Source organism: Heptranchias perlo, chromosome 17 (assembly GCF_035084215.1).
Source record: "Heptranchias perlo isolate sHepPer1 chromosome 17, sHepPer1.hap1, whole genome shotgun sequence".
NCBI classification, from domain to species: Eukaryota; Metazoa; Chordata; class Chondrichthyes; order Hexanchiformes; family Hexanchidae; genus Heptranchias; species Heptranchias perlo.
In genome coordinates this window covers 35581301-35599716 of record NC_090341.1, presented here as the reverse complement: position 1 = coordinate 35599716, position 18416 = coordinate 35581301, and positions in this window count along the sequence as shown.

Sequence of the window (18416 nt, the reverse complement as noted above, 5' to 3'; positions counted from 1 at the left end):
ATTCTGATGCCAGCAGCATGAGAGATTTGTGCTGCCTCCTCATTTACCTAATTGTAGCACTGCAGCCAGGCCTAGCTGCGTAGTTAGTGTTCTCACCAGTAGGGGGGCCCAGATATCACGTGAGCTCGCACCTCTTAAAGGCAGTCTGCACCTCTTATTTGCAAAAAATAAGGTATGGGTCCGCAAGGAGTCTGAACGGAGATCAGACATCGCACATGTAAAACACAGATGCAGGTCCCGTACCAATATTTACACACTGAGTTATGTTAAAACATTTAATAGAAGTTGTGCACTACTAAATCCCACATCCTCCAATCTGCCCGCCAGACCTCACCAATCTGCCGATCTGAGTTTGTGCCAGGCCTGCAAGATAGCGTGCACCAAGGTTCTCTGTTGATGCACTAGAGGCCTTGGTGCAAGAGGCGGACAGAAAGAGGGGGACAAGCTGCCCTCCAGACATATGCTCAAGAGGCAGTGGGAGGCAGTAGGGGATGCAGTCAATGCCAGGCGCATAGCACCACGAACATGGATGCAGTGCAGGAAGAAGTTCAATGCTTTGACACGAGTGGACAAGGTGAGTGAGGACAACTGTCATGTGGCATCTCCCACCAATTGAACCAGTAGCCGCATCCACTGCTCCACGCACTACACCCCCCCATCACCCACATACCAACAAATACTTTCAAACAATACTCAACTCTTCCAATCAGATGCTTCCTCTCACCCTCACACATTACCACTGTTGCAAGCCGCACACCCACAACTCACAAGTCACACACACAGGCAGCTATTCAACTATAACAGACACATCACCCAAACATCCTGCAGGACACGCACTGACACATGTCCTGCTTTCTTGCAGCAGAAGGTGGCGCATAACAGGAGGCAGCAAGTAGCAGTGGTATTTAGCCCCTCGAGCCTGTTCCGCCAATCAATGAGATCATGGTTGATCTGTGACCAAACTCCATATACACGCCTTAGCCCCATATCCCTTAATACTATTGGTTAACAAAAATCTATACATCTTAGATTTAAAATTCACAATTGAGCTAGCATCAACTGCCATTTGCAGAAGAGCGTTCCAAACTTCTACCACCCTTTGCGTGTAGAAATGTTTCCTGACTTCACTCCTGCAAGTCCTGGCTCTAAATGTTAGGCTATGTCCCCGAGTCCTAGTATTCAAGTGTAGGAGACCTCCAAAAACAGGTACAAATGCATCAGCACCCAGAAGCAATAATACAGCAACTAAACTGTAAATCCTGCATAGTCCCTTTAAATAGAGCTGGTGGGGATCCTCCATGCCGTCTAAGACATGTTCAGCTGTTCATGCTTAAGACAATGTGTTGGCTGGAACGTTGAGTGCCAAAATGGTATCTAGCCCTTTAAATCAGTGTTGCACACTGAATTAACACATATTCTCCTTACTTTACATGGTACCGGCGTTCGTTATCTGCGCCTGCACGAACCCCTTTACCAAGATGGTGTCCCAGCGCATATCGCGCTAGAAGCGTGTGCACACATTCCGGACACCATTTTGGGACCTTAGGAGGCCGCCTGAAAAAGGGGCGCCACACGGCTGAATTTCCAGCCCCTACTGTTTTTTGTTAATGATTTGAGGAGAAAAGAATTTTTACCTGAATTTAGTTTCCAAGGTTGTGGGATATTTCTCATCATACACTGCAGGTAGCAGAATGGATAGCAAGTTGGCTACAAAACAGAAAACAGAGAGTAGGGGTTAAGGTAGCTACTCAGACTGGCAAAAGGTGGGAAGTGGTGTTCCACAGAGATCGGTGCTGGGACCATTGTTGTTCACAATTTACATTAACGATTTGGATTCGGGAATCAGAAGTACAATTTCAAAATTTGTGGACGATACCAAATTGGGGGTGTAGTTAATACGAAGGAAGAATGTGTCAAAATGCAAGAGAACATTAATAAACTTGCAGAATGGGTGTGTAATTGGCAAATGAATTTCAATATAAATAAGTGGTGCATTTTGGTAGGAAGAATAAGGCGCCTTCATACTGCTTGGATAATAAGAGTCTAAACGGGATGGAGGAGCAAAGGATCCAGGGGTACAGATACACAAATCACTAAAAGTAGCGACACAAATTAATAAGACCATAAAAAGGGCAAATCATGCACTAGAGTTCATTTCTAGAGGGATAAAATTGAAAAGCAAAGAAGTTATGTTAAACTTGTATAGAACCTTGATTGGACCAAGCTTGGAGTACTGTGCATAGTTCTGGTCTCCATATTATAAAAAGGATATAGAGGCATTGGAGAAAGTGCAAAAAGGATTCACAAGGATGATATCAGAATTGAGATGATATACTTATCAGGAAAGGTTGAACAGACTGGGACTCCTTTCTCTAGCAAAGAGAAGGCTGAGGGGTGACCCGATAGAGGTCTTTAAGATAATGAGAGGGTTTGATAGAGTAGATGTAGAGAAAATGTTTCCACTTGTGGGGGAGTCCAAAACTAGAGGTCAAAATATAAAATAATCACTAATAAATCCAATAGGAAATTCAGGAGAAAATTCTTTACCCAAACAATGGTAAGAATGTGGAACGTGCTACCACAAGGAGTAAACAATTTTACAACACCAAGTTATAGTCCAGCAATTTTATTTTAAATTCACAAGCTTTCGGAGATTTTCTCCTTCCTCAGGCAAATGTTTTAAAAAAAAACATTTGCCTGAGGAAGGAGAAAATCTCCGAAAGCTTGTGAATTTAAAATAAAATTGCTGGACTATAACTTGGTGTTGTAAAATTGTTTACAATTGTCAACCCCAGTCCATCACCGGCATCTCCACACCACAAGGAGTAGTTGAGACAAATAGCATAGATGCATTTAAGAGGAAGCTAGATAAGCACATGAGGGAGAAAGGAATAGAAGGGTAGATGAATTAGAGAGGGAGGAGGCTCGTGTGGAGCATAAATGCCGGCATAGACTAGTTGGGCCAAATGGCCTGTTTCTGTGCTTTCTTGCACATGCTAAAGAAAGGGCACAGTTGATATTTTGAAGAACAGCAGTAAAGCATTAATTATGATTAATATTGAGGTAAAAGCAGACACGGCAATATGTGCTCATAGTTTTTTTTGTTTCTTTTTATTATCTTGCCAATTTTCTTCCTCCCCTTCTCTCCTGGAGGTGCATTTGTAGTTCAGTATGTTGTGTTCCACAGTCGTGGGATGCAGGGACTAGCTCTGATTCCCCAAATAGCAAGTTCTTTTTCCAGGCAGTGTCAGTGGGAGGCAGTGAGGAAAGGGTGAGCACTACCCCACAGAGAAAGAAGGAAAATCAGAAAGTAAGTCAGTTTAGGATGCTTTTGTACACCTCATAGCTGCCACCTGTAAAGTTGAGATGTGTATGCATGGCAGCTGCTAGCCCTCTTAGTTTACCAATGATATATAGCAAAGGATTCATAATAAACATGGGATGGAGAAAGTATCAGGAAATAATACGTTTGACAGAAATGAAGATGTAATAAAATCTATAAGTAATAACTATAAATATATTTTTCTGACCACTGAATTTATTATCTTTCTCTCTGGTTGGACTTTCTCCTCTGGCTTCAGGCTCTGTCCTTTTTCCACTGCCCTGGTTCTGTTTTTTTATATATCTACCCAGATATTCTGCTGGTTCTTCCTATCATAAGATTTTTCCCTGGATCTGTTGCCCATTGCATGTTTTTTTAATTTTAATTGCTGCTGTCTTTGTTCTGCTCCAATGTGGGTTTTTTCGCATGTCCTTGGCTGTATTCCAGTCTGTAGTTATTTATTTTGTCTCTGCTATTTATTTTGTTTCTTGGCTCTTCTCCTGTTTATTTTTCTATTTGATCTGTTTCATTATGTTGCTTTCTGGATTTTACTTCCAATGTGTTCTACGACTTTTTTTGGTTCTTTTTATGCCCCAGCTTGTTCTTGATGTTGTTCCATTTCTTTTCTTTAACATTTCCCTGACTTTGTTCCATATTTTTTTTTGATTATGCAATGCACCTACAGCTGAAATACAAACCAACTATCAGCCTTTTACAGATTGGTTGATACACTCGACATTAAACATAAATAAATGCTGGCCTCGCCAGCGACGCCCACATCCCATGAACGAATAATATCACAACAAACAATCCAACTACAGGCTTCAGTCAGAAACACCAATATGAAACAGTGTAATTGAATAACCTGCTCACACCATCTTAAACTCAAATCATGAATGGCCACTTGGCTGAGATAACAGTGGATGTCTGGCACAAGGAACCAAACCCCAACATGAGTCAATCTTCAGGATGGGGACATATAGAAAGAGAATAAAATTGGATTGAAAAAAAGACTGTTAACGAATGGAGGAGTGTACATGAGACATCGTAACAAAAAACAAATCAGATACCTCCTCCATCAATCAAAGGATTAGTTCAAAGCATTCAGCAATGTAATTTGGTATAAATAGAAGGGCTGATATTAACTTGGGCATTTTAATATTGCTTTCACTGATGAGCCTGCAGATACCAGACCAAAATATCCTGAAGTACACTCCAACAACACACTGAAGATGAGAAAAAAACGCTGAAATCCAAGAGATAGCTCAGTGTACAAATAAATGATCTTATTCCACATTTTATGTCATAATATGGCAGAAAAGATTTGCTTTATAAATCTCAAAGTATACTTTGAAAGTTAATAGATAGCAGAAAGGTGATAATATCAGAAATGTCTTTATTGTTTATTACAATAATTTTCAAGTGTAGCTAAAACATGTCTCAGGATTGGTAATTTACAGACCCTGCCTGGACTCTGGAAGGGTTGGGCATACTGGAGCCCTTTCCTGGAAGCTCACATGCCCCATACACATGCAGGCTGCCCTCCCTTTAACTTCAAATGTCACCACAAACCAACAGAGGCTCTCTTCCATTTGGCTGGGTTTCTAAAGATCCACACACCTATGAGACTCCTTTATATGTTGGTAAGACCCTCAATATCTTTCTGTTATACCTAAGCCTGAGGGACGTCGTCAAGCTACCTAGAATCCTGAAAGCATATGGCTCCCAGTGTGTGTTTAATTATATAAGCAAACTCAATGTCTCCTGTTAGTATTCTATAACAAATCTGTACAATGACTCCACAAGAGATATAAATAATTGTTCTTCAAAATGTAAAAAAATGCAAAAGACTAGGAAAATTCAACTTGAAGACTGAAAACAAAGACCGGAGGTATGTACATTTGCCTATACATACACTGTAATCACTCATTATTAAATCCAATGTCTATCTTATAACAAGGGCAAATATCACAACTGTGTACATTAGAGTGCACAGTTATTTCCAAGCTACTAGTGCTGAAAGTGGTATAAGAAACTAAAAACAGGCTGAATTTGCCATTCAGAGACTTCCTGCTTACAGGTGACTCCATTTATTCTGGACTTAAGTATAGTGGGCAATCAGTTACTCAGAACAAAATAGCAAATCCCAAGCTGAAGCAATAGAGTTCAATAGTAAATCAATCACTTAAAATGGACACTAATATTGTTTTAATTAGATAATAGCAGCTGTCATGACCAATTGTTTTACACTGCAACTCTGCCTGCTTTGATTTTTGATTTGTAATTTCATTATTAACTATAGGATCAGCAGTAGGAGCAGCTATATTAAATCTATAGATGATCCTCTCAGCACAGTACAGCTGATACTACAGCTGATGTTTCAGTTGATCCCAGTATATAAGGACAGGAATGTTAGTACTGTGCCGAAAAAAACATGAGTAATTACCTGTAAAACCAATAGAAGCCAGTACCAAGAAAAGCTACATGCTGGAGCTACAGCTAATCCTTTGGCCACTGGAAATACCAGACAACCACTTATTACTTGATCTTGATGCACAAACCAGTCCATTATAAATGGTTTACGCTGCCTTTCAGATGAGATGTTAAACTGAGGCCCCATCTGCCCTCTCAGGTGGACGTAAAAGATTCCATGGCACTATTTCAAAGAAGAGCGATGATGTTCTCCCCAGTGTCCTGGCCAATATTTATCCCTCAACCAACATCACTAAAACAGATTACTAGTCATTTATCTCATTGATGTTTGTGGGAGGTTGCTGTGCACAAATTGGCTGCAGCGCTTTCTACATTACAACAGTGACAACATTTCAAAAAGTTCTTCATTGGCCGTAAAGCGCTTTGGGACATGCTGAGGTCGTGAAAGGTGCTATATAAATGCAAGTCTTTCTTTAAATCCAAATACATTTTTACAAATGGTAATTAACCCAATACAGTCTTTTTCTAAATGTTGTGTTTTATATTATACTTTTTGTATTTGCTGAATGTTTCTGCGCTTCTTATTTCTATATTAATTTTAAATACATTTTTAGTGGTTTCCCTTTCCTTCTGTTCCACAATCAAAAGCTGATTATTCAGTTACCCTGATCTCTGGAATTCTCTCCCCAAACCATTACTTTGTTACTTCTCTCCCTGCCTTCTCTTCAGATGTGCACTGGATGACCTCTCCCCTCTAAATTTCCTCCTTTTGTCCTGCTTGATGTCCATCGTCTATCTTGCTTACCACTCTGAGATGTTTCTTTTGCATGTGGTGCACTACATAAATGCAAATTGTTATAGTCTAAAAACTCTGATCTGTGTTTAATATCTGCCAGTCTAAAGTGAATGAGACTACATTTTAGCTAATACAAAGATTACTATAAGTGTGGTAATTGTTAATCTTTGGCTCATACAGCGTTGCAAAGTGTAGATTATTGTGAAAAAGCATATCTTCCGATCATCGGAGATAAAGCCCACTTATGGGAACCACTGTGAAACTGTTGAGAGAGAAAAGAGAGCTATAAAAAAACAAAATTGTCACATCAACGTGCAACTGAGGTCTTTTACACCTATTCTGTGTCTCCCTTTCCAGGCTTTACACTTTTTCTCTTGTGATACGCTTCTATCTCTCATCGCCTTTCTTTCACTCCCCCTTTGAATTGCTCGTCCGAAACCCTGTCTTTCTAGTCACATTTTACTCAATTCATCATTTGTCCATTCATATCTAAGTGGTACTCAAGTCAAAATGGTGCTGGTTCTTATCTAAGTTCACTCTTTACTGCTGGTAATGTTGCTCTATAACCTTATAATGGAATAAAGGTAGAAAGATTATGGTAAAATGGTGAGTATTATTGAGGTCATGATTCAAGACAATTTGTTCTATCTTAACTTCTTTGACTGTCTCAAGAAATTCCTTTGAGCATTCTGTGGACAAGGATACATCATAACACAATGCATAGTATGAATATGCTCTTACTGTGGTGTTTCAGACATATCCAGCTCATTAGTGAAAATGGCAAGAGTAGCGAAATATCTGGGTTGTACCTCCTATCTAGATCACTTAAGAACTGAGTCAGGTAACAAACTAAAATTCACCAACATCAAGAGAATCAATATGTTTTCTCGCCCAAAGCTATATTTTCTAAGGAGGTTGCTTGCTTTATTGTGTGTCTATATATTTATCAGAGTAGTCCATCTTATTCCAAAATATTTGATTATTATCAATCTACCTGCAGGGGACAGTGTGGCACTGTGGGGTTTCAGAGTCCTTTTTTCTCTAAAAACTTGGTTTCAATCCAAGTCAGACAATAGAATGAAAGTTAACATAAAAATAAAAAATAGCACAGATGAAGAATCACACCTTCCTGGTTTGTATTTCTTAGTACCATCCTGGGCAAAGTATTTAATAAATAAGGCATTGGGGAAGCTCTCTAAGGTGGCCTCGTGGAAATTGAAGTACAATTCTAGTTATGGTTGTGTCCTAGCAAGAAGAAACACTGAGGTGAAGCTTTCTGGGTTGTGGTGGGAGACAGGGACAGGAGCAGGGAAGGCCTAACCTCATCGTGCCAATATTGGACCGTTTCCCCATTTCTTTCAGTGATGACAGGAAGATAACTCTTAAAGGAAATCATGTTACCAGCACTGTAGCTGTTGCCTAGCCACGGAATAAGAAATCATATGCTGAAGAAATGACCTATCTCTGACCTCCCATTAAAAATAGATCTTCAGTATGTTTCTTCAAAGGTGAATCTTAGCACAAACCCTATGTGACTAATAAAGTAGTGACATCAGTCCGTGCTTCACTAAAACCTCAAGAGGCAAACCCAAATATCAGGTTATTTCACCTACTGCCTGGACATCAGTCACTAACTGTATTATGTTACTCATGTTTACTGGCACATGTGGTGTGAAGGATATGTGGAATTGTCATCTCCTAATTTAAACTGGACACTGGATGTGTACAGCATTACTCACATTGAGAAAATATGTTGCTAAGGATCATAATGTTACATGCACCTAAGCACTTTTTTACATAGTTGAGACATTAGTTAGCAGTATAATGTAAAACACAAGTAAACCAACACTTAGCTCATCATTTTTTCTTAATTTTATATTGAGTAATGCACTGGGTCAAGTGTCTCAAAAGGTAATAGCACATCAAGGGCATTCAAATGATGACTTCAGTCACAAAATTGAAGCTCAAATGGTTTATTAGTGTTCTCTGAATCCTGAGATGTGTTACAGCCTTATCAAGCCTGTGTAATTCTATATAATATATACAGTACAGCTTTGTGAGGACAGTTTTATTCTGCTTTCGTTTGTTGTTAGTGGATGCCATGGCTGAAAACATTGGATAAAAAGCTTTCAAAATTACAATTGTGTGATTTGATCTGGAATGCTATTGTACCCCATGAATTGAACTGCAGTAATATCAAGTCCTTTTTTGATGCACATTACAGGAAAATGCAGCCGCTGTATATAATGTATTGTGCATCTTCCATTAAACTAATAAAATGTCAGCCAGATTATACACAAATTGTGAAAGCTTGGTTAACTTTCTTTTTTGGAATTTAATTTCATGAACCTTCAAACAGTTTCAGTGTAAATACAATTTGTCTATATCCTAACACTGGTAAGTACAGCTAAAAAAGTAAGTCAAATGTACAATTTAGTTAATAATTTATTTGTTGAATGGCTGATATTCTAATATATTATGAACAAGCTCTATTTTTGTAGCAAAATGCACTGAAATTGAAACTGATATCACTACATTTGGATTATACTTTATCATTTTGTTTCACGAGGGATAACTTTTATTTGTTTAGAGTCTCCATGCCAATAAATAGCTTTAGTAGTTTGGCTAAATGCCTTGGTCATAGAGCAGGTGCTATTTATTTTCCACACTCCTGATAAAACAGAGTCATTGGATAATTTTAATACCAAGCTCCTGACAGAGGACAGCATCATCAAAGTATGCCTATGCAAAGTACATTGTATCACATATTTTGGAAAGAAATGGAACAACACCAAGACCAAGCTGGGGCATAAAAAGAACCACAAAAAAATGTACGACACATTGGAAGTAAAAACCAGAAAGCAATATAATGTGTCTCATAAAAATGTTATTAGTGTTCATGTGATATAATTTTACATTGACGTGTTATTTGCCAGTATCAAACTATGGATCATCACTCAAAGCATTTCCGGTGATTACTTCAAAATTGTTACTCCTCCAGTGTGAACATCATTCTGCATCAATCTTGAAGATCATTGTTGACAATGACACTTGACTCTTGCAAAAAAATAATAGAACAAAACCTGAACACACCTGCCCCCAGCTCAACAGCAGTTTATATAAAAACATGGAGCTGATTTCAAAACTATTGGCTCCTTGCAGAATTAAACTAACATTTATAAATTACTAAAGCTTTCCTTTCACTTGTTACGGTATCATCTGAACTCCTTCTTAGGATTTCAGCTTTGTGAATAACGCTAGGTTTCCATTATTCCATGGATAATAATTATAGGATACATCACTCCCAACATTCTTAAATGATAATCCAACCATGAATGACCCTAACCACATAACCAATGAGCTATAAGTCTGAGTATATAACCCACAAGTGAGGTTAGTTATGCTGGCCAGGTTTACTTGTGTTGTAAATATAAAAAAATCAGTAGGAGCTGTGTAATAGCAGCTGACTTATATCACATGCAACATTTTTTTAATTAAGCAGAAACAACAGGTATTGCTTTGTCTGTAGTTTAAAATTTTTAAATGTTAATTTTGAAGGTAGAACCAGGAGTGCTGTTTTTTCTCCTTGTTCGAGTATTCCCTCTTCTAGGTGGTTCCAAAAATGTGAATGAGGAGATTTACAATTTTAGAGTGTTATTTACTCCATCTTATTTAGTTTCACAGTTTTTAGAAAAAGGAGAAATCTTTCTTATGACAACAAAATCATAGGAAAACTATTATTGCATACATATCTCTAAAATAACATTTTGTGCATGTCATTATTGAGTCTGTATGTCAATTTTGTTCTTCCTCATTGATTAAGTCTCTGGATTTTTCTGATATATAATTGCTATTTTTTCTACTTTTGTTATTCATCAATCATGCTCCAACATGTTGTTGGAGGCCAATCATCTCAGCCCCAGGACATTGCCGCAGGAGTTCCTCAAATGTAAGGAATCTTACAACACCAGTTTATAGTCCAACAGTTTTATTTGAAAATCACAAGTTTTCGGAGATTATCTCCTTTGTCAGGTGAGTGACGAAGGAGATAATTTACGAAAGCTTGTGATTTTCAAATAAAACTGTTGGACTATAACCTGGTGTTGTAAGATTCCTTACATTTGTCCACCCCAGTCCATCACCGGCATCTCCACATCACGGAGTTCCTCAAGGCAGTGTCCTAGGCCCAACCATCTTCAGCTGCTTCATCAATGACCTTCCCTCCATTATAAGGTCAGAAATGGGGATGTTCACTGATGATTGCACAGTGTTCAGTTCCATTCGCAACCCCTCAAATAATGAAGCAATCCGAGCCCACATGCAGCAAGACCTGGTACAACATCCAGGCTTGGGCTCATAAGTGTCAAGAAACATTCGCGCCAGGTAAGTGCCAGGCAATGACCATCTCCAACAAGAGAGAGTCCAACCACCTCCACTTGACATTCAACGGCATTACCATCGCCGAATTCCCCACCATCAACATCCTGGGGGTCACCATTGACCAGAAACTTAACTGGACCAGCTATATAAATACTGTGGCTACGAGAGCAGGTCAGAGGCTGGGTATTCTGCGGCGAGTGACTCACCTCCTGACTCCACAAAGCCTTTCCACCATCTACAAGGCACAAGTCAGGAGTGTGATGGAATACTCTCCACTTGCCTGGATGAGTGCAGCTCCAACAACACTCAAGAAGTTCGACACCATCCAAGATAAAGCAGCCCGCTTGATTGGCACCCCATCCACCACCCGAAACATTCACTCCCTTCACCACCGGCGCACTGTGGCTGCAGTGTGTACCATCCACAGGATGCACTGCAGCAACTCACCAAGGCTTCTTCGACAGCACCTCCCAAACCCACGACCTCTACCACCTAGAAGGACAAGGGCAGCAGGCACATGGGAACAACACCATCTGCACGTTCCCCTCCAAGTCACACACCATCCCGACTTGGAAATATATCGCCGTTCCTTCATCGTCGCTGGGTCAAAATCCTGGAACTCCCTTCCTAACAGCACTGTGGGAGAACCTTCACCACACGGACTGCAGCGGTTCAAGGCAGAGGCTCACCACCACCTTCTCAAGGGCAATTAGAGATGGGCAATAAATGCCGGCCTCGCCAGCGCGCCCACATCCCATAAACGAATAAAAAAAAACATTCTTTCTACCTAATTTCAATTTTCTTCCCAATTGACCTGTCGACCTGTCCAAGACGAGGAGAAATTAATCTCTGGGCAGAATAAGTTTGCAAGTTTCATACAGATATCAGAAAGAATGTGTTCAATGTCACAAAGAACGTGTTAGATGCTGGATAGATGTTGAAAGTTAGCTCATAAAAAAAATTCCAAATCAAATTTCACATACCTTCCAAGGGGATTGGGTGGCATAGTGGATTACAACATTTCCTTTTCACTTCTAGCAATGACTTTCAAATCCAACTGAGGCAGGATAGAAGCCTTCTCTCTCTACTAGTTAAATGGACTACCAAGTAGCTTAGATGTAACAATCTCCACCTCTGAGTCGTACAGACTAAGAAGGCTTCATGCTTGATCCCCAGCCTGTGATGAGTTAGGTGTTGTCATGCAAAGCATCAAATGTGGCACTACAATTGGTTATAAAACCTTCTGTTCAAAAAGGGCAAAATCATACAGGGTTCCTGCTCCTGTTCACTGTACAGAAAGTGTGTGTATGTGTGTGTGTGTGTGTGCGCGTGCAAACACACATGTGTGTTTGTGCATGGATACTGGGTGAGGATAGGTTCAAGCCTTGCTCTAATGTCCTCGACAGTCGGATATCCTGCCAGCTCTCACAATTAAGACTAATACATTAACAATGGCCACCTTGGCTGAGGTACCAGGCTGCTGCCCATGGAACCATAAACCAGTGAAGGAGTCAACGCCTTCAGGGGAGAAGGGGAAGGGAGAAAATTGAAGGATAAATTGAAGGGAAAAAAGTTTCTTAAGTGAAAGCAATCTGAACTTTCTTGACTCAATTTATAATGGCAATTGAATTAGGAATCTCACACAAACAGTAGGATAACATAAGGATGACTGTTACTGGAAAGGAACATGGCACAACAGAGCAGTAGCAGATATATTTCTGGCACTTTGTATAGCACATGTATTTAATATTAATGTACAAATGAATAATTAGAAAATTGAGCAGCTGTTCAGATAAAACTATTATATATAGATTTACTAAGGAAATTGACAGCATTGGATTAGGAGCCAATCTGTAAAATTTCAAATAAGATTGCAACACATAACAGAGCAATGTAATGAGAAAAACTGTACATCGTATAGCACAGGACCATGATCTTTTCAGTGTGTTACTAGGCCATTACTATTAAATAGCTTAACAAATGTATTACAATTCAACCCAACAGAAAAGTGGCAATCAATTTTGAAGCCAAATAAAATGGAATCAATGCTAGTGAACATTCTTCCTATGAGCAAACTACTGAATAAAAATATCGGCATAAACTGACCTACCTACAGTGTGCTTTAAAGATCTTTCACATTGGCAGTTGTGCCTCTCAGTAAAAAGAACAACTGCAAGACCATCTGGATACCACGCTGTTCACATTCCAAACCTATGAGCATACACGGAATAAATACAACATGTGGTATTTAATGTTTTACAAGTCAGATGGGTCTTCAGCTCAACCCTAGAATCATAGCAGTTGTGTTTTGACATATTGTGCATTATGTAAAGTGACTTGCAGGCTCTGCACACATTAGAATTGTAAATTATTCAGTAAGGTCATTCATTGCTAAGGTTGTACTGCACTTCAGCTGTTGAATTATAATGGTTCTCACAGATAGTCTACTATATTTTAATATATCACAGACCTTGTAAATCCAACCAAACAATAGTAGGATGCAGGTCTGCATCTCTGATTCCTTCATGATGTGATCTTGATCTCAGTTGGATTGGCAGACTAAAGGTTAGATGGAGATCAGGAGTTTCCTCACAGTCTGGGAGAGACAACAGTGTTCAAGTTCAAGTGTTATGAACACAGCCCAAACTATTTTCAAAATGAATTTACAGAAAATTGGTGGGCTTCCTTAGAGGTGTGCAATCCTCTCTGCCCAGTTTTTCTCTATGCACTACGTCAGACAATCCAATATGCCCAGGTGCAGGGACAAGAAAATCTGGCCTACCAGTTTAGTGTTGAGGAAATGTGGTTTCAATTTCACACCAACACCAGCTTCCTCACAGTTTGGGAGAGACAACAGTGTTCAAGTTCAAGTGTTCAAGTTTCCCTCGGCTACTCTATTATGCCTCCTAATGTTTACTAAGAAGTAGCGTAGGCTGGAACTGGGTGACTTGCACACCCTCTTAACTAGACAGCAGGTTATAGTATGGAGAGGGAGACCTGAAAGACACAGAAAAAAAAATGTCCTAAAGCTTTAACATTGCTCAAGTTGCTTCTGCCTGATCCAACAAGTAGGAGGGTCAGGTTGAGTTTCTTTTTTAACTCAAACATTTTTTCTCCTCTTCTCCTTTCCTGGAGGCATTGAATTCTTGATAGAGTAACCATGGACATTGGTTACCCTCTTGCTGCTCTTGTAGCATTAAGCAATCGATCATGGGTGGTGGGAATCGCATCCACACTTGATCCTGTCCTAAATCAATATTTACATACGTGTGCTTTCATCAGGGGTTACTGAATATTATTTTACTCTTGCAAACCCAAGGCCACTGAAGCTAGTTATGGGACCTCTTAACACCATCCCATCACCAGCCTAGATTTGGAGTCAGGGCCCAATAAGAGGGAGACTCCATGGAGAAAGCCTCACTCCACTCCACTGTTGGTGTGAAACTGAAACCACATTTCCTCAACACTAAACTTGTAGGCCAGATTTTCTTGTTACTGCACCTGGGCATATTGGATTGTCTGGCGTAGCGCATAGAGAAAAGCTGGGCAGGGAGGATTGCACACCTCTAAGGAAGCCCACCAATTTTCTGTACATTCATTTTGAAAATAGTTTGGGCTGTGTCATAAACCACTCATACTTATGACATCATTCCAATCATTCAAGTGTTATGGTTTTAAGTGTGTTATGAGCTTACAATACGTTTTCCCTAGCCATCATTCATTCTTTATGTCATGAAAAGTATTCTGGCAAAAGATTTAATGTAAGATAATATTTTGCTTTGCAAAAATGGAAATTGGATTGCAAAGTTTTCCTATCTCCAAGAGCAAATTTTTGACAATGTAACTTGTCTTCCTAGATAAACAGTAAGTTTTATGCAGCTAGGGGTGACATAGAATATCTGAATATTGTTAATATGCTCTGTGAGTGCAGGATGTGCTGCTAACAATCCAGAAAATACATCACTGCTAAAAGTAAATGAATGTGGCATTTCTGCTGCTATGTACTCATTTGTCCATATTGGCCTCTATTTTCTACTATTACCACCACTACTACTACAACAACAAGCATTTATATAGCAAGTCAAATACTTGAAAATTTGATTAAAATTGTGATCAAATATCTAAATATAGCCCCTGAAATTACACCATGGAATACTAATGTACAAATACTTTAATGCATTAGTCTGTACTTCCTCTCTCTGCTATTTTAGAGGAGGCTTTAACTTGTTGAAAATAAATGGGTTACCACTGCTGCTAAAACAGCTGAGAGTGGAATTGTATACCACTGTGTTAAGCATTTCTACGGCAACAGTGTTCTTGGCACCACTAGTGGAAAAGTACTGGTTTAAAGTTACAGTGCCAGTGTCAGTAAAGAAAGGGATTCAACCAAACAATATACTCTTTATTTAAGATGCTGATAAAGACAGCCAATTGTAATGACTCTGTCCCTGCATTAAAAATAGAACTTTCTTTTTGTCTATAAATGTTATTCCTAATTTCAGCCTAAATGTTATTCCTAACACTCATAGATGAATGTGGTTTCAAAAATGGATCTATCTGATGTCACTGCACCAGACTTACTGTCAGTTTATCTGGGCATGAATTTAATTTTGTGACATTTTTGTTGTGTAATTGTTACCAGATTTTTCCTTTTCTCTTTAAAATGTATTACTACTCCATATCATCAGCTTCCCAGAAGAAAATAAAAAGCTTTGATGATTTTATGCTATTGAAATGTATTATTTTGTCCAGAATATTACTGATAGTTCCTGCAACATGTGATTATTTACAAGATTTTCTTTTGAAATTAACTTTATTTTTTTTCTTTAATAGGAGGTAACAAAGATTGATATCTGAATACGATTGTTTAACCAATGTACATAATGACCTGAACTTGGGTATAGAGGGTATAATTTCAAAGTTGCAGATGACACAAAACTCAGAAATGTAGTAAACAATGTGGAGGATAGTAACAGACTTCAGGAGGACATAGACAGACTGGTGAAATGGGTAGACACATGGCAGATGAAATTTAATGCAGAGAAGTGTGAAGTGATGTATTTTGGTAGGAAGAATGAGGAGAGGCAAAATAAATTAAATAGTACAATTTTAAAGGGGGTGCAGGAACAGAGAGACCTGGGTTTGCACATAAACAAATCTTTGAAGGTGGCAGGACAAGTTGAGAAGGCTGTTAAAAAAAAGAATATGGGATCCTGGGCTTTTTTAATAGAAGCATAGAGTACAAAAGCAAGGAAGTTATGCTGAACCTTTATAAAACACTGGTTAGGCCTCAGCTGGAGTATTGTGTTCAATTCTGGGCACCACACTTTAGGAAGGATGTCAATGCCTTAGAGAAGATGCAGAGGAGATTTACTGGAATGGTACCAGGGATGAGGGACTTCAGTAATGTGGAGAAATTGGAGAAGCTGCGGTTGTTCTCCTTGGAACAGAGAAGGTTAAGGGGAGATTTGATAGTGGTGTTCAAAATCATGAAGGGTTTTGATAGACTAAATAAGGAGAAACTGTTTCCAATGGCAGAAGGGTCGATAACCAGAGGACACAAAGTTAAGGTGATCAGCGACATGAGAAAACATTTCAAGTTGTAATGATCTGCAATGCACTGCTTAAAAGGGTGGTGGAAGCAGATTCAATAGTAACTTTCAAAAGGGAATTAGATAAATACTTGAAGGGAAAAAAATTACAGGGCTATGGGGAAAGAGCAGGGGAAGGGACTAATTGGATAGCTCTTTCAAAGAGCAGGCTCAGGTAGGATGGGCCAAATGGCCTCCTCCTGTGCTGTACCTACTATGATACTATGATATGAATTGTTATGCTTCTAAAATGTGTCCAAATACACCAAGAATGTCTATCTGCTGGAGTAAATGATGTGGATGATGAAATAGTTGATTGATTTATGGTTTCTTGAATGAGTCAATAAGGCAACAAAATATGTTTTACTTTAGGAACAGTCTAACTGATCTGCTTTTTAAAATTTAATTTCTAATGCATTCATATCCCCAGCCCCACCCCTGATTAAAATGTCCCTATAACAGCAGGGTTGAGATGACCTGCAGGCAGCCTGCTGTCAGGCTTCTGACTATGCTATTCAATATTCTCTTTGCAATCACTTTCATAGTGAAATTAATTTAAATGTTACATGGTCAGTAATTTTTATGCCAAGTTGCAAAGAAATATAGTCTTTTGAAAATGTCAGGCAGGAAAAGAGCAGCTGGTCCATCTAGCCTGTCCCGTACAGTCATAATGCCTTGTGGATTAAGACTAAGACGCTCCTTACTCACCAAGAGCCATGTAATCTCCTGGGAGAGGTGAAAAAACAGATGAAAACCCAGGGCCAATTAGGGAAGAAAAAATCTTGAAAATTCCTCTCTGATCCCCCTCAGCAATCAAAACTAGTCCAGGAGACCACATTAAGCATGACTTACATTATTTTGCACCTACTTCATATATGACCCGATCTCCGCAGGTTTGAGAATGGACAGCACATGAAAGGGCTTTAGTGAGCCAGTAAAACTGCATAAAATCAGATATATTGGAACATAAACAGATACTGATAGAAATCACATAGGAGAATACTAAAAAGATAGATAGGAGAAAGTAAAGAAAGAAAGCCAGTTACAGTCAAAGGTTTGAAACATTTGCTGCTGTATTTTGTTGAGTGGAGAGACTAGAGAAATTAGGATTGCAGAGAAGCTTAAGGGGAGATTTAATAGAGGTGTTCAAAATTATGAAGGGTTTTGATAGAGTAAATAAGGTGAAACTGTTTCCAGTGGTAGAAGGGTCAGTAACCAGAGAACACAGATTTAAAGTAATTGGCAAAAGAACCAGAGGCGACATGAGGAAAAAAAAAATTACACAGTGAGTTGTTATGATCTGCAATGCACTGTCTGAAAAGGTGGTGGAAGCAGATTCAATAATAACTTTCAAAAGGGAATTGGATAAATACTTGAAGGGGAAAAATTTGCAGGGCTATGGGGAAAGAGCAGTGGAGTGGGACTAATTGGATAGCTCTTTCACAGAGCCGGCACAGACATGATGGGCCGAATGGCCTCCTTCTGTGCTGTATCATTCTATGATTCTATGAAGTACTGATGGCGAGAGTATGCAGTGTTTCCAAATGGATTCAAATATTTTCTATGTATTTCTAATGTGTTTATGTTAAATTATGTTAAATTATTTGTTATGTTTATAAGTGGCAGTCTTGGATCTGAATTAGAAGATTGTAGGTTCAAGGCCCACTTCAGGGACATGAGCACATAATCTAGGTCGACACTTCAGTGCAGTACTAAGGGAGTGCTATACTGTTGGAAGTGTTATTTTTCAGATGAGATGTTAAACTGAGGCATGTCTGCCTGCTCAAAGTGGATGTAAAAAATCCCATGGCATTATTTTAAGAACAGGGGAGTTCTCCTGTTATCCTTGCAGCATTGATCCCTCAACCAACACCACTCATTTATCTCATTGCCA